A 15,524-nucleotide genomic window follows, 5' to 3' on the forward strand; every position below is an offset into this window, starting at 1 on the left:
GCTGCAAGAAAAAACACCTTCAGGATGGAGAGAGGTCAGGAACCTACTGGAAAATCTTCTTCTCTCCTTAAATAAATCTTGATGCACATGTGTCTGAGTACATCTGAATGCAGTTTGATTCTCTGCCCCTCAGGTAAGCCAAGCTAAGATTGAGGAAGTTCAGTTGAAGAGAATGGTGTGGGGAGAAAGTTGGAATATGCATTCGGTCTGAATAAATACAGCCTTTTTCCTCTTACAAAAAGAAAAGAAAAGAAAAAAAAAAGTGGCAGAGGTATGATCTGAGAGAATAAGGTCATTGTTTTTGAGGCTTAGGTGATTTTTTTTTTTCCTAAGTCTTTTTTCAGCTTTGAAGTTATATCTTGAAGCTTGAAATTGTCAGGGTAGTCAAATTTAAAAAACAAATGTTTGCCTCAACTTTATTAAAAATTCCTTATTTTTGATACACACCACCTTGATAGTGGTGAGAGATTTTCTTTGGAGGAATGAGAACCGCTGTCTTTTTATTACCATGACAGAGTTTGAGTCTCAGTGAGCTTTAGGGGAAAATCCTAATGTGGATGCATGAGGAATACACATTAATTCAGTGGAAAATACAGTACTGCCTCCTTCTTTACTTTTTCTCTTTTGGTAAAGGTTTATAAAAAAAGGTTTATAGCTCTACTAAAATCCATGTACAAGTGAGCAGGAAGAACTCCTTTAAGCAATTAGTCTGTTCTTAGAATCCGTGACAAATGAGCTTCTTCTCACTCCTCTCCTCAATTATAGATAAGAAATGTGACATTGTCTCCATCAGATAAAATAATGAAGACAGCTTTCCAATATTGGATATGTTGTTGTTGTTAGGTGCCATCAAGTCAGTTCTGACTCATAGTGAACCTATGTACAACAAAATGAAACACAACCTGGTCCTGCATCTTCCTAACAAATATTGTTATGTTTGAGCCCATTGTTGCAGCCACTGTGTCCATCCATCCCATTGAGGGTCTTCCTGTTTTTCACTGACCCTCTGCTTTACCAAGCATGATGTCCCTGTGTAGAGACTGACCTCTCCTGATGGCAAGTCCAAGGTATGTGAGACATAGTCTCACTATCCTTGCTGCTAAGCAGCATTCTGGCTATACTTCTGAGACAGATTTGTTTGTTCTTCGGCAGTCCACGGTATGTTCAATTTTCCTGCCGACACCATAATTCAGTGGCTTCAATTCATCTTCAATCTCCCTCACTCACGGTCTAGCTTTTGCATACATAAGATATGAGGTGATTGAAAACACCATGGCTTGGGTCAGGTGTATATTAGTCTTCAAGGTGACATCTTTGATTTTTAACACTTTAAAGAGGTCTTTTGCAGCAGATTTGCCCAAAGGTCTTTTGCAGCATTGTTTGATTGGATATTACTGAATATTGGATATATATTTTATACAAAATATACTGCACAGAATAATATCTAGGAATCTTCAAATAACGTAATCATGGAGCAGAAAAGAGATTGCTCTGTTCCAATTACAGGACCCCAGAATGAATACAAAGTTTGATTATGTTTATTCATTGAGTTTGATGTAAAGCTAGGACCATAAAACATATCCTCTCCTTTTTCACTGCATCAGTTTGCTTTCAGTCTCTAAATCTCTTTTCAAAACAAACAGTTTTTTAAACCTGCACCATGTCAGGTATTTGGATAGATGTGAGAAACAGAAAAATAAATAAGACGTGTTCTGTGATCTCAAATTCTTGTTTCCTAATGCCCATTTTCTTGTCCCAGTTAGAGCAATGCAAGTAAAATTATGATCTGATTTTGCTCATCGCAAGGATGTCCCCAGTGCTTGTATCTTCACATATCAAGTCTGTGGAGGAGCTGTTTAAATCAGTTTGAAAAATCCTAAAACAGGTCTTATAAGTAACTGTGAAGAGGTACAAGTTGTGGTGTGGAAAGTTCACAGAGCATGCGAACCGGTATTTTGACAGCAGCTTCCTCCTCAATTGTAGTCCCCAACCATTTCTTCACCTTATTTATATTCTTTTCCATATCGCCTATGTCTTTAAATAAATTATTGAAAATTTATAAAGCCATAAGTAGAAAAAATAAATGTTCAATTTCTAACAGCAACATAGCTTATTCTAAAATATAATTTAGTCATCAACTTAATAATACTTTTGAAAATATTACTGCTGATAAAACAATGTCCTTGGTAATCATAATCACCACTTCTCTTTATATTTGATGATTCTTTGAAAAAACATATTGGGTTGTCCTAATCAGTGTGTATGCCTGGGCATGATTGCCATCATCATCACATAGCTTAGCATGGGATGGGGGCTCCCCTCCCTACTTCACCTAAGGGCTAGAGGTGTCAAGCCTTGTCTTTTATTTCTTAACTTTTTCTTCTAACTACATAGCCATTTGGAGAGCAATAATGTATTTTACTTTTATAATTAGTTTTTCTCTTTGAGGATCAGAATTGTATACCTAGTATGTACAAATGCAGAATTCAGCTTTTTAAGGTTAATATATAGATTTTTTCAGTGATTTTTTTTGTTTTTTAATTATCTCTGTCCAGTGCCTCTCTTGCTGCTTTCCCTATTCTATCTTGAACAGATTTTAACTCCTAGCTACAGTGAACATTAACAATTCATGGTCTTTTTCCTAATAATTTCTCTATGCACTTGCTTTCTCTGTCTCTGTCTCTGTCTCTGTCTCTGTCTCTGTCTCTGTCTCTGTCTCTGTCTCTGTCTCTGTCTGTCTGTCTCTCTCTCAAATATACACACAGACACAGGCACAAACACAGACACGGGCAATGCACACAGTCACACTCAATCACACACGTCTTCAAAAGCTGCATTCTTTCAATTGTGACCTTACTCCAACCGTTACCCCTTCAGAGTTCTCTCAGAATACTTAATCTAAAACAAGACCATGTGATGTCCTTCTATAAGTGCATATTATTTCCTTAAAATATTTTATTCCTAATCGTGTTCGCTTTGTTCATGATGCTCCAACACAGCAGTGACTTTATCTCTCTTGTAGAGAGCTATAACGCCGGTGCCTACACATAAGCCTCCTTAGCAGTAATTACTTATTCAAGAAGTATGTAGGCCAAAATTTGGGTTTTATAACTGACTGTGTGACCACATATAGAAAGTTTGAAGTGACTGTTATATTTTAGTTATGATTTTAAGCCGGTCTTTAACTTACTCAGATGCGCGGATGAAGGTAACATCAAGTTTCTGATTCTCAAAACACAAAGTGGGACTGAATCTCTGCATTTTAATATAAATTAAAATGTAGCAAATGAGAAGAATTGAATTAGATAGAATTTTGTTCCAATCCTTCATCAACCCTTTATTAAATATGAGACCTTGGGAGGATTAATTATTTGATCTCTTGAAGATTCTATTTCTTTATCTGGAAGCCAGGTATAATAAAATTTGATCTTATTCACCTTAAAGGGTTAAGGTGATCTAAAATGACAGATATAAAAGTGATTTTAGAGTATTGTAAAGTGAAACAAAAATAAGAAGGATTATACCTGCACATGCCTGCCTGCAGAAGAATGACAGGGTCCATAATTAAGAGATTTTTTGAAAAGGATTTGGACACTAGAGCACACACCTCAAAATAAATGAGCTGAAAGTTATTACAGTGAAAATTAAAGTTAATACCTTCTTGGTAGGAAGAGGGAGTGAAATCTAAAGGTAGAATTTATGACTCCTCAAAATTTACTTGTTCTTTTGACTATTATTCAATTTTTTTTTTATCATTATATATTTCCAGAAAGGTACACCTGGAAATAAGCAACCTATGTTAGAAAATATGTGGGTTGTCAGTTGAGAGGTGCTGAAGTTCAGGGGAGAAAAGATGTGGAGGATAGAGATTTATCCCGAAACTGTAGACTACAATGAAGTTTACAGGAGATCTTGTTTATGTTATTTTTTTTCTTTCAGTGCCTCACCCTTCACCAAAGTTACTGCTTATATTTTGTTTATTAAATGTTATTCCATCCCCACCCCTCTGTTCCCTTGTAATCATCAAATATTGTTTCTTTTTGTACATAAACCATTTCATGAGTTTTTACAGTAGTGGCCTCTTACAATATTTGTCCTTTTGTGATTGACTTATTTCATCCAGCATAATGTCCTGTGCTGAGTTCCTTTTGTTTGTGGATTTCTTTTTCATTTCTTTTGTTTTGGTAAATGTTGTTTGTTGAGACTTTATTTTTCATCTTTATTTTGATGAGTAGATTTGTTAACTATCTTTGTGGTTACCTTGAAATTTACCCTTACCTTCCTAGGTTTGAACCAGTCTATTATTACTTGGTATTGCCTTGCCTTCCTCTCCATTAGAGAGTTCCAAACCTACAATGTTTATTACCTCTTTTATTTGTCTGAAATGGTTGTCATTTACAGATTAATCTCTCTGGTTCCCTTTTGCAATTGTTTTGGTTCTGGAAAGTCCTTGAGAGTTCATTTCCTAGGCCTTGTGTATGACTGGAACAATCTCGTACCCTAGATTCAGGCTGTGGTCTGATGTTGTTTGTTCTCAAACCAAAGGACTCTCTTCAATAATTCTTGTAAGTTTGGCTTGGTTTTTACATTCCCTTAATTTCTGCTTATCTGGAAATGTCCTAATTTCACCATCATATTTGAATGAAAGTTTTGCAGGATATATTATTCTTGGTTGGCAATGTTTTTCTTTCAAGTTTTTATATATGTCACCCCATTGCCTTCTTGTCTGCGTGGTTTCTGCCGAATAATCAGAGTTTAATCTTATTTTTTCTCCTCTTTATGTGAGTTTTTGTTTTCCTCCAGCTGCTTGCAGGATTTTTTCTTTGTCTTCAGTTTTAGTGAGTGTGATTATGATATGCTTTTGTGTTTTTCTTTTGGGATCTATCCTATATAGGGTTCGCTGAGCTTCTTGGATGGTCAGCTTTTCAGCATTCACGATATTAGGGAAGTTTTCTGCAACATCTCTTCAATGATCCTCTCTGTGTTTTCTGTTTCTTGTTCTGGAACTCTGATCACTTGCAGAGTTTTGCTTTTGATTGTATCCCACATAATTCTCAGGGTTTCTTCATTTTCTTCATACTTTTTTCCAATTTTTCTTCAAACAGAGTTGTATGCAAGTGTTCGTCTTCAATTTTGCTGATTCTGTCTTCCATCATTTCAAACCTGCTCCTCAGCCCTTCTGTGACACTGTCCATTTCTGAAATTTTGTTGTTTATCTTTTGGATTTCTAGTTTTTCTTTTTGTATGATTTCTAGTTGTGAATTTATTTTGGCATTTTGTTTCTGTATTACTTTCCTGAATTGTTTCATTTTTCTGTCTATATTTTCCATGCATTTGTCTGCCTTTTCCAAAAATTTGTCTATTTTTTCCTCATTTTTGCTTGTTTTTTGCTTCACCTTTTGGATTGCTCTGAATATTAGAGATTTGAATTCCCAGTCAGGTTGTTCTACTGCCTTTTCTTCTACTGGAAAGTCATCTGGTGTTTTATTTTGTACACCTACTGGACCCATCCTGTCCCGTTTTTTTATGTTTTGCTATTGTCTGCTGTCTTTGGGACATTCAGTAGTTATTTTCTTTGTTTCTTAATTGTAGATTTGTTTGTTTTGTCCTGCTTTTTTGTTTTATTTTGTTATGTCTGAGCAGGTGGGCTGTGCCTTCTTTGTTGTTTGCTCATCCATAGGCATGATACTTTTCACCTCCTTGTCCAATGGGCAGGAACAGTCATTCAGCTATGGTGCAGCGGGGCAGGCCCAGGCAAAGGGGAGGGGCTGGAATGGGTTGTTTGAGGCATGTACGAGGACCAACAGGGCAAGCCAGGAATCTGTGCTGAGCAGGTTCCAGTAGGCTGCGCCTGTGCTGCTCAGAGGTGTGATGGTCATTACACAGTGCATATAGGCAGGAGAGAGGGGTGAGGCTATGATATGTGGAGCCAGCAGAGGTGTGGGAAAAAGGATAGAGAGGAGAGAAAAACAGGAACCAAAAACAAGCAAGCAAATAAAGAAAAAAAAAAAAGAAGAGTGCTAAGGGAGCTTACCGTTGGAGAGATGAGAAAAGCAAAAAAAAAAAAAAAAAAAAAAGGCAAAGAAAATAACTAGAAAAAAATTTGTAAAAGAATAAAAAGAAAAGCCCCCAGGAGTCCTGGAGTTCCACCGGTGGGACTGCCAAGACCAGGGAAGTGGCTCCCAGGCTGCATAGCACAGCCTGGTTAGAGGGGCATAAGTGCCACACAGTACCAGGTATTCAGGAGACACGAAAAGAAGATAAGTGTAGACAGATGAGAACTGAGAAATGAAGACAGACAGAAAGGGAAAAGGAGAGAGAAAAGAAAAAAAAAGAAGAAGAAAAGAAATGTCCTCGGGGATCCCACCTATGTGCCCGCGTAGACTGGGGGAGTGGCTCCTAAGCTGTGCAGTGTAGCCCGGCTATAAGGGCTCCCAAACCATGAAAAGAAAAAGAAAACAAAACAGAATAAAGCAAAACAAGGGAAAAAAAAAAAGCCCCAGGGACCCCACCAGTGTGGTATTGTGAACCAGGGCAGAGGCTCTCCAGTCGAGCATGACTTCACAGCCTTTCAAGAAGAAGCAAAGACGGCACAAGGAGCCAAGTGTTCCAGAGAAAGGAAGGGGAGGTGTCAGGAGGTACAGAAGAAACCAAAAGAGTCGGAAACAACCAACACCAGCTCAGGGGCCTGGCCAGTATGGGCAGGGCGAATCCAAGCATCCTGAGTCCAAATAGTTGCCTTGCAGCCAAGAGACTGCCTGGCAGGAAGCAGAGGAGGCTGAAAGTGGGGTGGGAGGAGAAGGGGAGAGATAGGAAAGTGTATATCACTCTTACTGGATGCTTTGTCTGCAGCTGGGAACTTTGTGAAGCTGCTTTCCCATAATCCTTGTCTGGCAATCTCTGACGTGGGTGGGGGGAATCCAAGCGGCATGGATGCCTCACTTTCTGGCTGGCAGAGCCACCGTAGGCAGCCAGAAGCTTGGAGGTAGAGCAGCAGGGAGAGAATGGGAGGTGGGAAAGTGTGTAATGCTGGTTACCAGGTACTCTGTCTCCTGCTGGGAGTTTCATAAACCTGCTTTCCTGTGCTTCCTTTCTGCCAATTCCTGACTGGAGTCCAAGATGGTGGCTCCGTACTGTGTTAGTTGATGAAACCCTCTGCAGGTATCTGTCCTTGCTATCTGTCCTTTGTCAGTTTCTTATTCCATTCGATGCTTGACTGAGTTCTTTCTCTCTTCTTTTGGCACATCAGGTTCCAGGAATGACATTTTTCTCTGTTTTGCTTAGTTTTTCAGGTCTTTGCTGTGGAGGGACAGTGTGGTGCTTACGTCTATGATGCCATGTTGGCAGGAAGTCAAGATATCCTGTTTATAGACGAATTATTGTCTTTTTACCATCACTGGATCCTCGTTAATACAATGCTGGGGAGTATCAGAAAGCCTATGATATTTCCTCTCATTCTAACCATTCTTGAGTTTGAGTTTACCCTAACACTCTTAGATCTATATGTCAACACACATGCTTATCTCACTCAGAAATTTTAGAAGAAGGCAAAAGGAAAAATATATAATCTATTTTTCTTGTGTTTCCATGTCTTAAAAATATGTGTGGTGAGTATGAACACATTGGCATGCCAGTAAATCATTTTATATTATTAGGCAATAGAGTTCTTTATATAATTCTCCTCCTTATTATGCTATGCAAATAAATTTCTACTAACACAGTGAAATTATTAAAGCAGGACACGACAGAAATTGAGGAGACTTGATGAATTAGTTGAAGGAGCTTGATTTCATTTTTAGAATATGTGCAATGAAGACTCAGAATCAGGATCGTCTGTGTCCCTTTCTAGATCTGTGTTGCAATCAAATTTTGTATCCTTGGAACATTGATTTTAGTCCTCAGGAATCAGGTTACTCACACATAATCTTCCTCTGTCAGTTCAATCTCTGCGTTCTCTGCTTTGGCTGACTTTTCATTTAATGGAAAATATTTGGGCTATGGATGTTCAACATAGCATTGTAGGGAAAGTTTTCGCAATGTCCTAGTTTGAGCTACAAATTCTGACCAATCAACTTATTGGATTCTAGGGCCCATGACTGCACTTCTACCTGGAGGTTTGCCACTCCAGATCATCATATCAGACTGCAATAACAGCACCTACTTCTTGCTAACAGGCCTCCCAGGGCTTAAGGCTGTGCACACCTGGCTCTCCATTCCCCTGTGTGTCATATATGTGGCTTCCTTGGCAGGGAAAAGCGTGTGGGTGGTGAGGTCAGAGCCCACCTTGCATTAGCCCATGTACTACCTCTTGTCCATGCTGGCAGTTACTGACCTGGACCTATCTGCCTCCATGCTACCCACCATGCTCACCATCTACATGCTGGGTCTCAGACAGGTGGCAGTAGAAGTGTACCTGGTGCGGCTCTTCTTCCTCCACTCCTTCTCCATCATGGAGTCCTCTGTGCTGCTGACCATGGCCTTTGACCATTGTGTGGCCATCAGCAGCCCTCTTCACTATGGCACCATCCTCACACCCAGGTTGGCCATTGTGGTGCGTGGTGTAGGTCTGCATATCCCAGCCCCCATAGCGCTGAAGAAGCTGCCTTACTGCCTGAATTGTCTGCCTCCCCATTCCTAGTGCCTACACCCTGATGTCATGAAGCTGGCCTGTGCTGACACCCGCATCAACAGTGCCTATAGGCTCTTTATTGTGCTCTCCACACTGTGTCTGAACTCCGTACAAATGTTCACTTCTATGGGATGATCCTCCAAACAGTACTGTCCATCGCCTCCAAAGCTGAGCGCCTCAAATCCCTCAACACATGTGTATCCGACATCTGTGCTGTGCTGTTCTTCTACATTCCCACCCCTGGCCTATCTATGATCCAGCAATTTGAGAAGAGAGCTTCCCCTTTCAGCTGTGTTCTGCTCTCTTATTTGCACTATGTCTTACCTCTATTGCTCAACCCCATTGTCTATGCTGTGAAGAGTAAGCAGATCCAACTGAAGATGTTATGCCTTTTTCAGGAGGAGTAGAATAGGAAAAAGGGACAAAGAGCGCGATTAAAGACTTTGCTGGATAAAGCAAAGACAAGGATATGCTCTATCCATAGTTGTAGCTTAATCTGTTATTTTATACTGAGCACATTTTACAGAGAGCCAATGAAAATGGTGACACTATCCTCAGCGTTTTGAACTCTACTCCCTGAGGGGAAGATATAAGCCACATTTCCATGTAAATATCCATTCATTAGACACATATTTACTGAACACATATCAAGTACTATGAATTCTGATGAAATATGGAGATTAAAAGAGAATTATGTTGCTGTTTCGAAGGTGAATCTCATCATCTTTGATATTCACATAAGAGACTAATACTTGACTGCTAACCAAAAGGTTGGAGGTTTGCATCCATCTAGAGGTGTCTCAGAAGAAGTACCTAGTAATATATTTAGAAAGTTCAGGATTGAAAATCCTGTGGAGCACAGTTATACCCTGACACACATGGAATCATCGTGAGTCAGATCTGAGTTGAAAGCAAATGCTTTGGTTTTTTGGTTTTACCAGGAAACTGAAGTACAGAGCAGTCACCCAAATTGTCCCAGGTCAAATAGCCAATAGTAAAAAAAAAAAAAAAAAAAAACGCTGAAAGCCAAATCAGCAGGTCTAATTAGAGAACAGGAGTTTATTTTTCTACATCATGATTTAAAAGAAAGGAAGAAATTTATGGTAGAAATAACCAAATTTACTGATAATCAATACTCAGGTTACTACATGTCTGGCCTTTCTTAAAGCTCTGATATGCCTTGCTAGAATTGAGAATTGTGATACAGAACTTGGAACAAAAGAGGTGTCTTTGCATTATGGGTCATGAGATTAGAGGAGAAAAGAAACTTTGAAGAATTGTTCTAGCTGCGATGAGGATGATGATAGCTGCCGTCAAATCAACTCTGACTCATGGTGACCTTAGGTACAACAGGGTGAAACGTTCCCTGGCCCTGCATCATCCTCACAATTGCCAGTATGTTCGAATTCTTTGTTGAGGCTATTGTTCCAATCCATGTCACCAAGGGTCTCCCTTACCCTCGCTGTCCCTTTACTTCATCAAATACGATGTTCTCCTCCAGAGGTTGATCCCTCCTGATGAAGTGTCCAAAGAAAGCAAACCAGACCATGTTCTGCTGTGATCCATAATGTTTTCATTGGCTAAATTTTGGAAGTGGGTCATGAGACCTTTCTTCCTACTCGCCCTTATTCAGGAAGCTCTGCTGAAACTTGCCCATCATGGGTGATCCTACTGGTATTTGAAATACTAGTGGCAAACCTTCTAGCATCATAGGAACACAGGAGCCACCATAGTTCGAAAAACTGACAGACTTGTGGTGGACTCTGTCTTTACTCATTTGTAAATCCCCACAATTCTGAATCCCTACATGGTGCTTAGCTCAGAGTTATGCAGGCTGTAACTCCAGGCTCAGTTAAGACCATTTTTCATGCACTGTGTTCCACTGGGTTAGTGTTTCAAATATAAGGTATTTTTATATTTGAAAAAACAAAAACAAAAAAACGGGATAATGCTTACCAGACAAAAAAAGTATTCAGTTATGTCCAGGTTCAGTGCTAAAACTAGTAAATTCTCTGAATTACATTTTACACATATGTACCTAAAAAAATTCTCCATAATTCATAATCACACACAACTTCCATGAGTTAACTAAGCCTGAAAGACATGCTTCCATAAGGAAAGAACTCAAAAATTCACAGCTTTGTTTTTCAAGTTGCTAAGAAAGTCACTGCATCTCTAAAGGAAGGACCAAGCACTTTTCAGCTTATATAAATTTAACTGTAATATTTTTTCAGCAAATACTACAGGAAAAAATAGCATTGTTTATTTTTAGCTCTTGATAAGAAAATGAATTCTAATTTTGAGAAACACAGGATTAATGACAAAGTCATATGTTTTATAGGAATAAAACAATATGTTCTTATTAAAAAGTAATACCAAAAAAGTAAGAAGACATGATTATTTAAATTTAGATATTTTGCAGACATTTTCTCAAAATGAACAATATTAACCTGCTGCTACAAGGAAAACAACTAGTAGTATTTTTAGCCAATGAAAAATGTGATCTTTCAAGTGGAATTTTGGATAATTTGTAACCACCAGCGTAAGCTTTCAAGTCTTCAAAATTTGTATGATGAAATCAGTGTGATGTCATGAAATGTGAATTTTTGATATCGTATAATGGCGGTGTCAGTATTTGGAACATCTGCATAACGCAGTGAACCAATATTTTCTAACTATCCTATATGGGATGTTACAAAAATCGTGCATGAGTAAAAGGTCCATTCAAGTGTAAGATAGACCAATGTCATTTAAAAAAAAAAAAAAGATAATAGTTTTGAATAAATTTTCAAAGACAGTATAGATGGTTCCCATATACTAAGCTTCTCTCACCCTGTTTTACCTAATATTAGCCTCTGATATAACCATGATATAGTTTTAAAAACTAAGAAATTAACAGTGGTACCTTATTTTCAATAACTTGAAAATAGAAAGGGAGGTAGATGCAAAAAAAAAAAAAAAAAAAATGGATCCCTCAAAATAGCCAGAGCCAGTGTAGTTCACAGTAATTAATAGTACAAAGAAGATTTCCAAAGCACACAATTCCTAAACTATCTGTGGGACTCCTCCCTTTCCTGATTTTCAATTTTCATAAAATTCATCATTATTCTGAAACTGTGACTCTCAATATCATTAATGTTTTGACACTGCCAAGGTGATACTATTTAACCATTTGCTGAGGTAATACTTTTTTTTTTTTTTTTGAGTTTGCTTTAATTTCATGTGGATGACAGAAACTATTAGGTATCAACATTGCTCTTGATTAAAGAAGCCCTTAAGTTTATCTATTTCAATCCTTATTCAGTGTTGAAATTTCTTCTCCATTAGTCTTGATAATTTTCCTTGAGTCGGAACACAGCTATCCTCCTGAGCAGAGGTAGCAGTGACTACCACATGATTCCAGGTATTTTTAGTAGCTCAGTCAGAAATCTCTTCCTTATCTGGCTATTCTAGATGCTGCAGAGATCAACTGGTATATAAATAATCCTGACAAGAAGGATGCAACCTGATCTAAATAATTCTCCTTCCTGTCTCTTTCCTAATAGCAGCAATCTAACTTCTCACTTGATCACTCTCTATAATAACCCATTCCCAAACTCAATGTTCCCTCTCCTCTATGTCTCACTAAAACTTCCTCTAATCAATAAAAACAGCTTCTTTTGCAAGAAGCTCATGTGTTTTCATTAGCTTACACAACTGTATATTTAGTTAACAGGTAAGTATTACTTCAAGTCCCTTAGTATTAACATATCCCAAAACATTCATGGGAATATATCCATAATCCTAGCAGTGCAAAGTGATCCTAAAACATGACCCCTCCATGACACTTGCAGGAAAAAAAAAAAAAAGTATATAGATTGGTTTGATGGTTAAGTTTGTGTGACAACTTTGCTGGATCATGATTCTTAGTGGTTTTGTAGTTATGTGATGATATTTTGGCAGTTATGTAAGATATAATTTGGCAGTTGTGTAATGATGTAGTTATCCTCCATTTTGTGATATGATGCAATCACATCCATGAAGTGATCTGATGTGATCAGCCAATTAGTTGTAAGGAGAGTTTCCTCAGGATTGTAGCCTGAATCTAATACGTATGGATGTTCTGGCAAATCTTGCTGGGTTTTGTTTGCTTGAGATCCTGAATCCAGATCATCATCATCTGACCTTCAGTTCTTGGGACTTTAACCAGCAGCTTGTCATATTGCCCATTGATCTTGAGTTCATCAGGCTCTGCAGCTAAATGAGTCAGAAGCCCCCATCCTGACACCTATTCCGCAGACTTGGGACTTGCCAGCCTCTATAACTGTGTGAGCCACTTCCTTGACACAAGTCTCTCTCCCTCTCTTTATATACACTTCATTGGTTTTGTTTCTCTAGAAAAGCCAGCCTAAGACATTTGGTACCATGATTGGTTCTAGAGAAACAAAATTTTAGGGGTCAGTTTTCTAAATTCATTCTCAAGTCTGGTTTGTCTTAAAGATGTTGATGACTCTGCTTCCAGTAGTGATAATGGCACTGTTATTACAAGGTGTGAGGTGACAATAGATTTACACAAAATATCACCACCAATAGATTGGACATAGTGAGAGGCCAGGCTTTGGTTGATCACATATTTGATACTTTTCCACAATTTTGTCAGAATGGGAAGTATAGGGAAACTGGTAGTTGGTCCTATTTTCAGAAGACAAAATAGCAAAAAAAAAAAATAAAATAAATGAGCTCAGAACTTCAGTGTTACAGCTGCAGCACTGTATAAATGGCTTCAGAGTTGCCACTTATTACCTCAAAGAAAACCTTATTTCTTGAAGTAATAGAGGTGATATGGCTGAAAACCAAACCCAGAGTCTTATCATAAAAGTGGCTGAATTACAGAGTCAGTTGAATTCCCAACCTCAACTGGTGTATGAAGTGAGGGCATTAATTGGGAAGAAATGAAATTCTGAAACTTTGGATGGAGTCATATGGGAGGTTAATCAGGAAAATGGAGACACTGAGCCGCTAAATTCTATTGAATGACTACTGGCTACAGAACCAGCCCACTCACTCTCATCTGAACAGATTACTCCATCTTCGTCTGCTAAGCCAACATCCCAAATAAAGCTATTAGCCCCGCTACCCCCATGTGATGAGAGTAAGCCAGCTCTATGTGAAGAGCCTTTGTCTGAGTCATCACTTAGAGAGGCATCTGAGTCATTGCCTGGGGCATTGCCTGAGGAAGATGCCTTACAAGACACTTCTGAATGTTCCCAGAACACATCCCCACCACCCATTTTTGTTTCTAGAACTGTAACTAGACTTATGTCCCAGTGAGTCCCAAAAGGTCAAGTACAAAATGTGACCCAGGAGGAGGTATGCTACACAAGAACTGCTTGACTTTTCTAATATATACAAACAGAAACCTGGGAATATATGTGGGAATTGCTGCAAAGGATGTGGGATAATGGTGCAAAGAACATAAATTTGGATCAGTCCAAGCTTAATGATAGGGGCCCACTAAGCATAGATTCTTCATTCAGTGTTTCAGCTCAAAAAAATAGGTAAGGATATAATAGTTTATTTTGTGCATTAGCTAAAGCGCAGATTCCATAGTAGCCTACATTAAATAAAGTTGAAGTGCAAGACCTGCCTTGGTACACTACAGAAGAAGGTACCCAAAGGCTTAAGGAAATTGGCACCTTAGAATAGATTTATCAGGTTAGACCTACAGACCCATACATAGAATGTCCAGTGAACACAACTTTAATCACAACATTGAGGAAAAAGTTTATGAAGCGTCCCCCAGTATCCTCAAAGACTGCTGTGATTGGTATGTTATTTAAGTCAGATTTGACATTGGGAACAGCACTAACTGAATTAAGACACCTAATCACAACAGAGTTGATAGAACCCCGTGGTGGTATGGAAAAAGCGACAGCACTGGATCAACAAAGACAAAGTGGATGTGGTTACTATAATGCACAGCAGAAAAAAGCAGTAATCAGAAGAACCTGGTTCATATGGACTTATGGCACTCGCTAATTAGTCATGGTGTCAATAGGAGTGAAATAGATGGGAAATCTACTAAATATTTACTAGATTTGTACAAGCGGAAGAATTTTAGGTCCAGTTAACTCAAATCGCCAACATAGAGAATCATAGCCCTTGAATCATTTCCAGGCTTGAGCCAGTTTACAGACCAACTACACTCTGAATGAAAGGGAGGCAAGTAACCCTTGAGGAAGGACCCCACTGCACTGCCAAAAATTTATGCTGTTTATCTTTCTCCTAGCCTTCCCACAGGGATCTACAGCCTTTTACTAGAGGGACTGCACTGTTCTTTGGGGAAAAGGAAATAATCAGACTTTTCAGAGGTTACTGGATACTGGCTCTGAACTGACAGTAATTCCAGGAAACCCAAAATGTCATTGTGGCCCACCGGTCAGATGGAAGCCTATGAAGGTCAGGTTATTAATAGTCTTAGCTCATGTTCATCTTGCAGAGGGTACATTTGGTCCCGAAACATTCCTGTAGTGATTTCCCCTGTTCCAGAAATCATAATTGGAATAGATATACTCAGCAACTGGCAGAACCTCCGTACTGAACTCCTGACAAGTATAGTAAGGAATATTACAGTAGGAAAAATCAAGTGGAAGGCATTAGAACTGGCCCTAGGTAGGGAAATAGTAAACCAAAAGCAATACTGCATTTCTGGAAGAATTGCAGACATTATTACAGCTACCATCAAGGACTTAAACAATGCAGGGTTGGTGATTCCCACCAGATCCCCATTCAGCTTGCCTATTTGGCCTGTGCAAAAAGAGATGAATCTGGGAGAATGACAGTGAATTCTCATAAACATAACAAGGTGGTGACCCCAACTGTAGCTGCTGTTCCAGGTGAGACTTCATTACTTAAG

At 38.8% G+C, this 15,524-nt stretch overlaps 1 pseudogene; it reads left to right on the forward strand.

Moving 5' to 3' along the window:
- Nucleotides 1–8,092: 8,092 nt before the first annotated feature.
- On the forward strand, nucleotides 8,093–9,196 carry LOC100665646 (olfactory receptor 51G2-like; annotated as a pseudogene).
- Nucleotides 9,197–15,524: the final 6,328 nt, after the last annotated feature.

This window comes from Loxodonta africana, chromosome 7 (genome assembly GCF_030014295.1).
Source record: "Loxodonta africana isolate mLoxAfr1 chromosome 7, mLoxAfr1.hap2, whole genome shotgun sequence".
Lineage (NCBI taxonomy): Eukaryota > Metazoa > Chordata > Mammalia > Proboscidea > Elephantidae > Loxodonta > Loxodonta africana.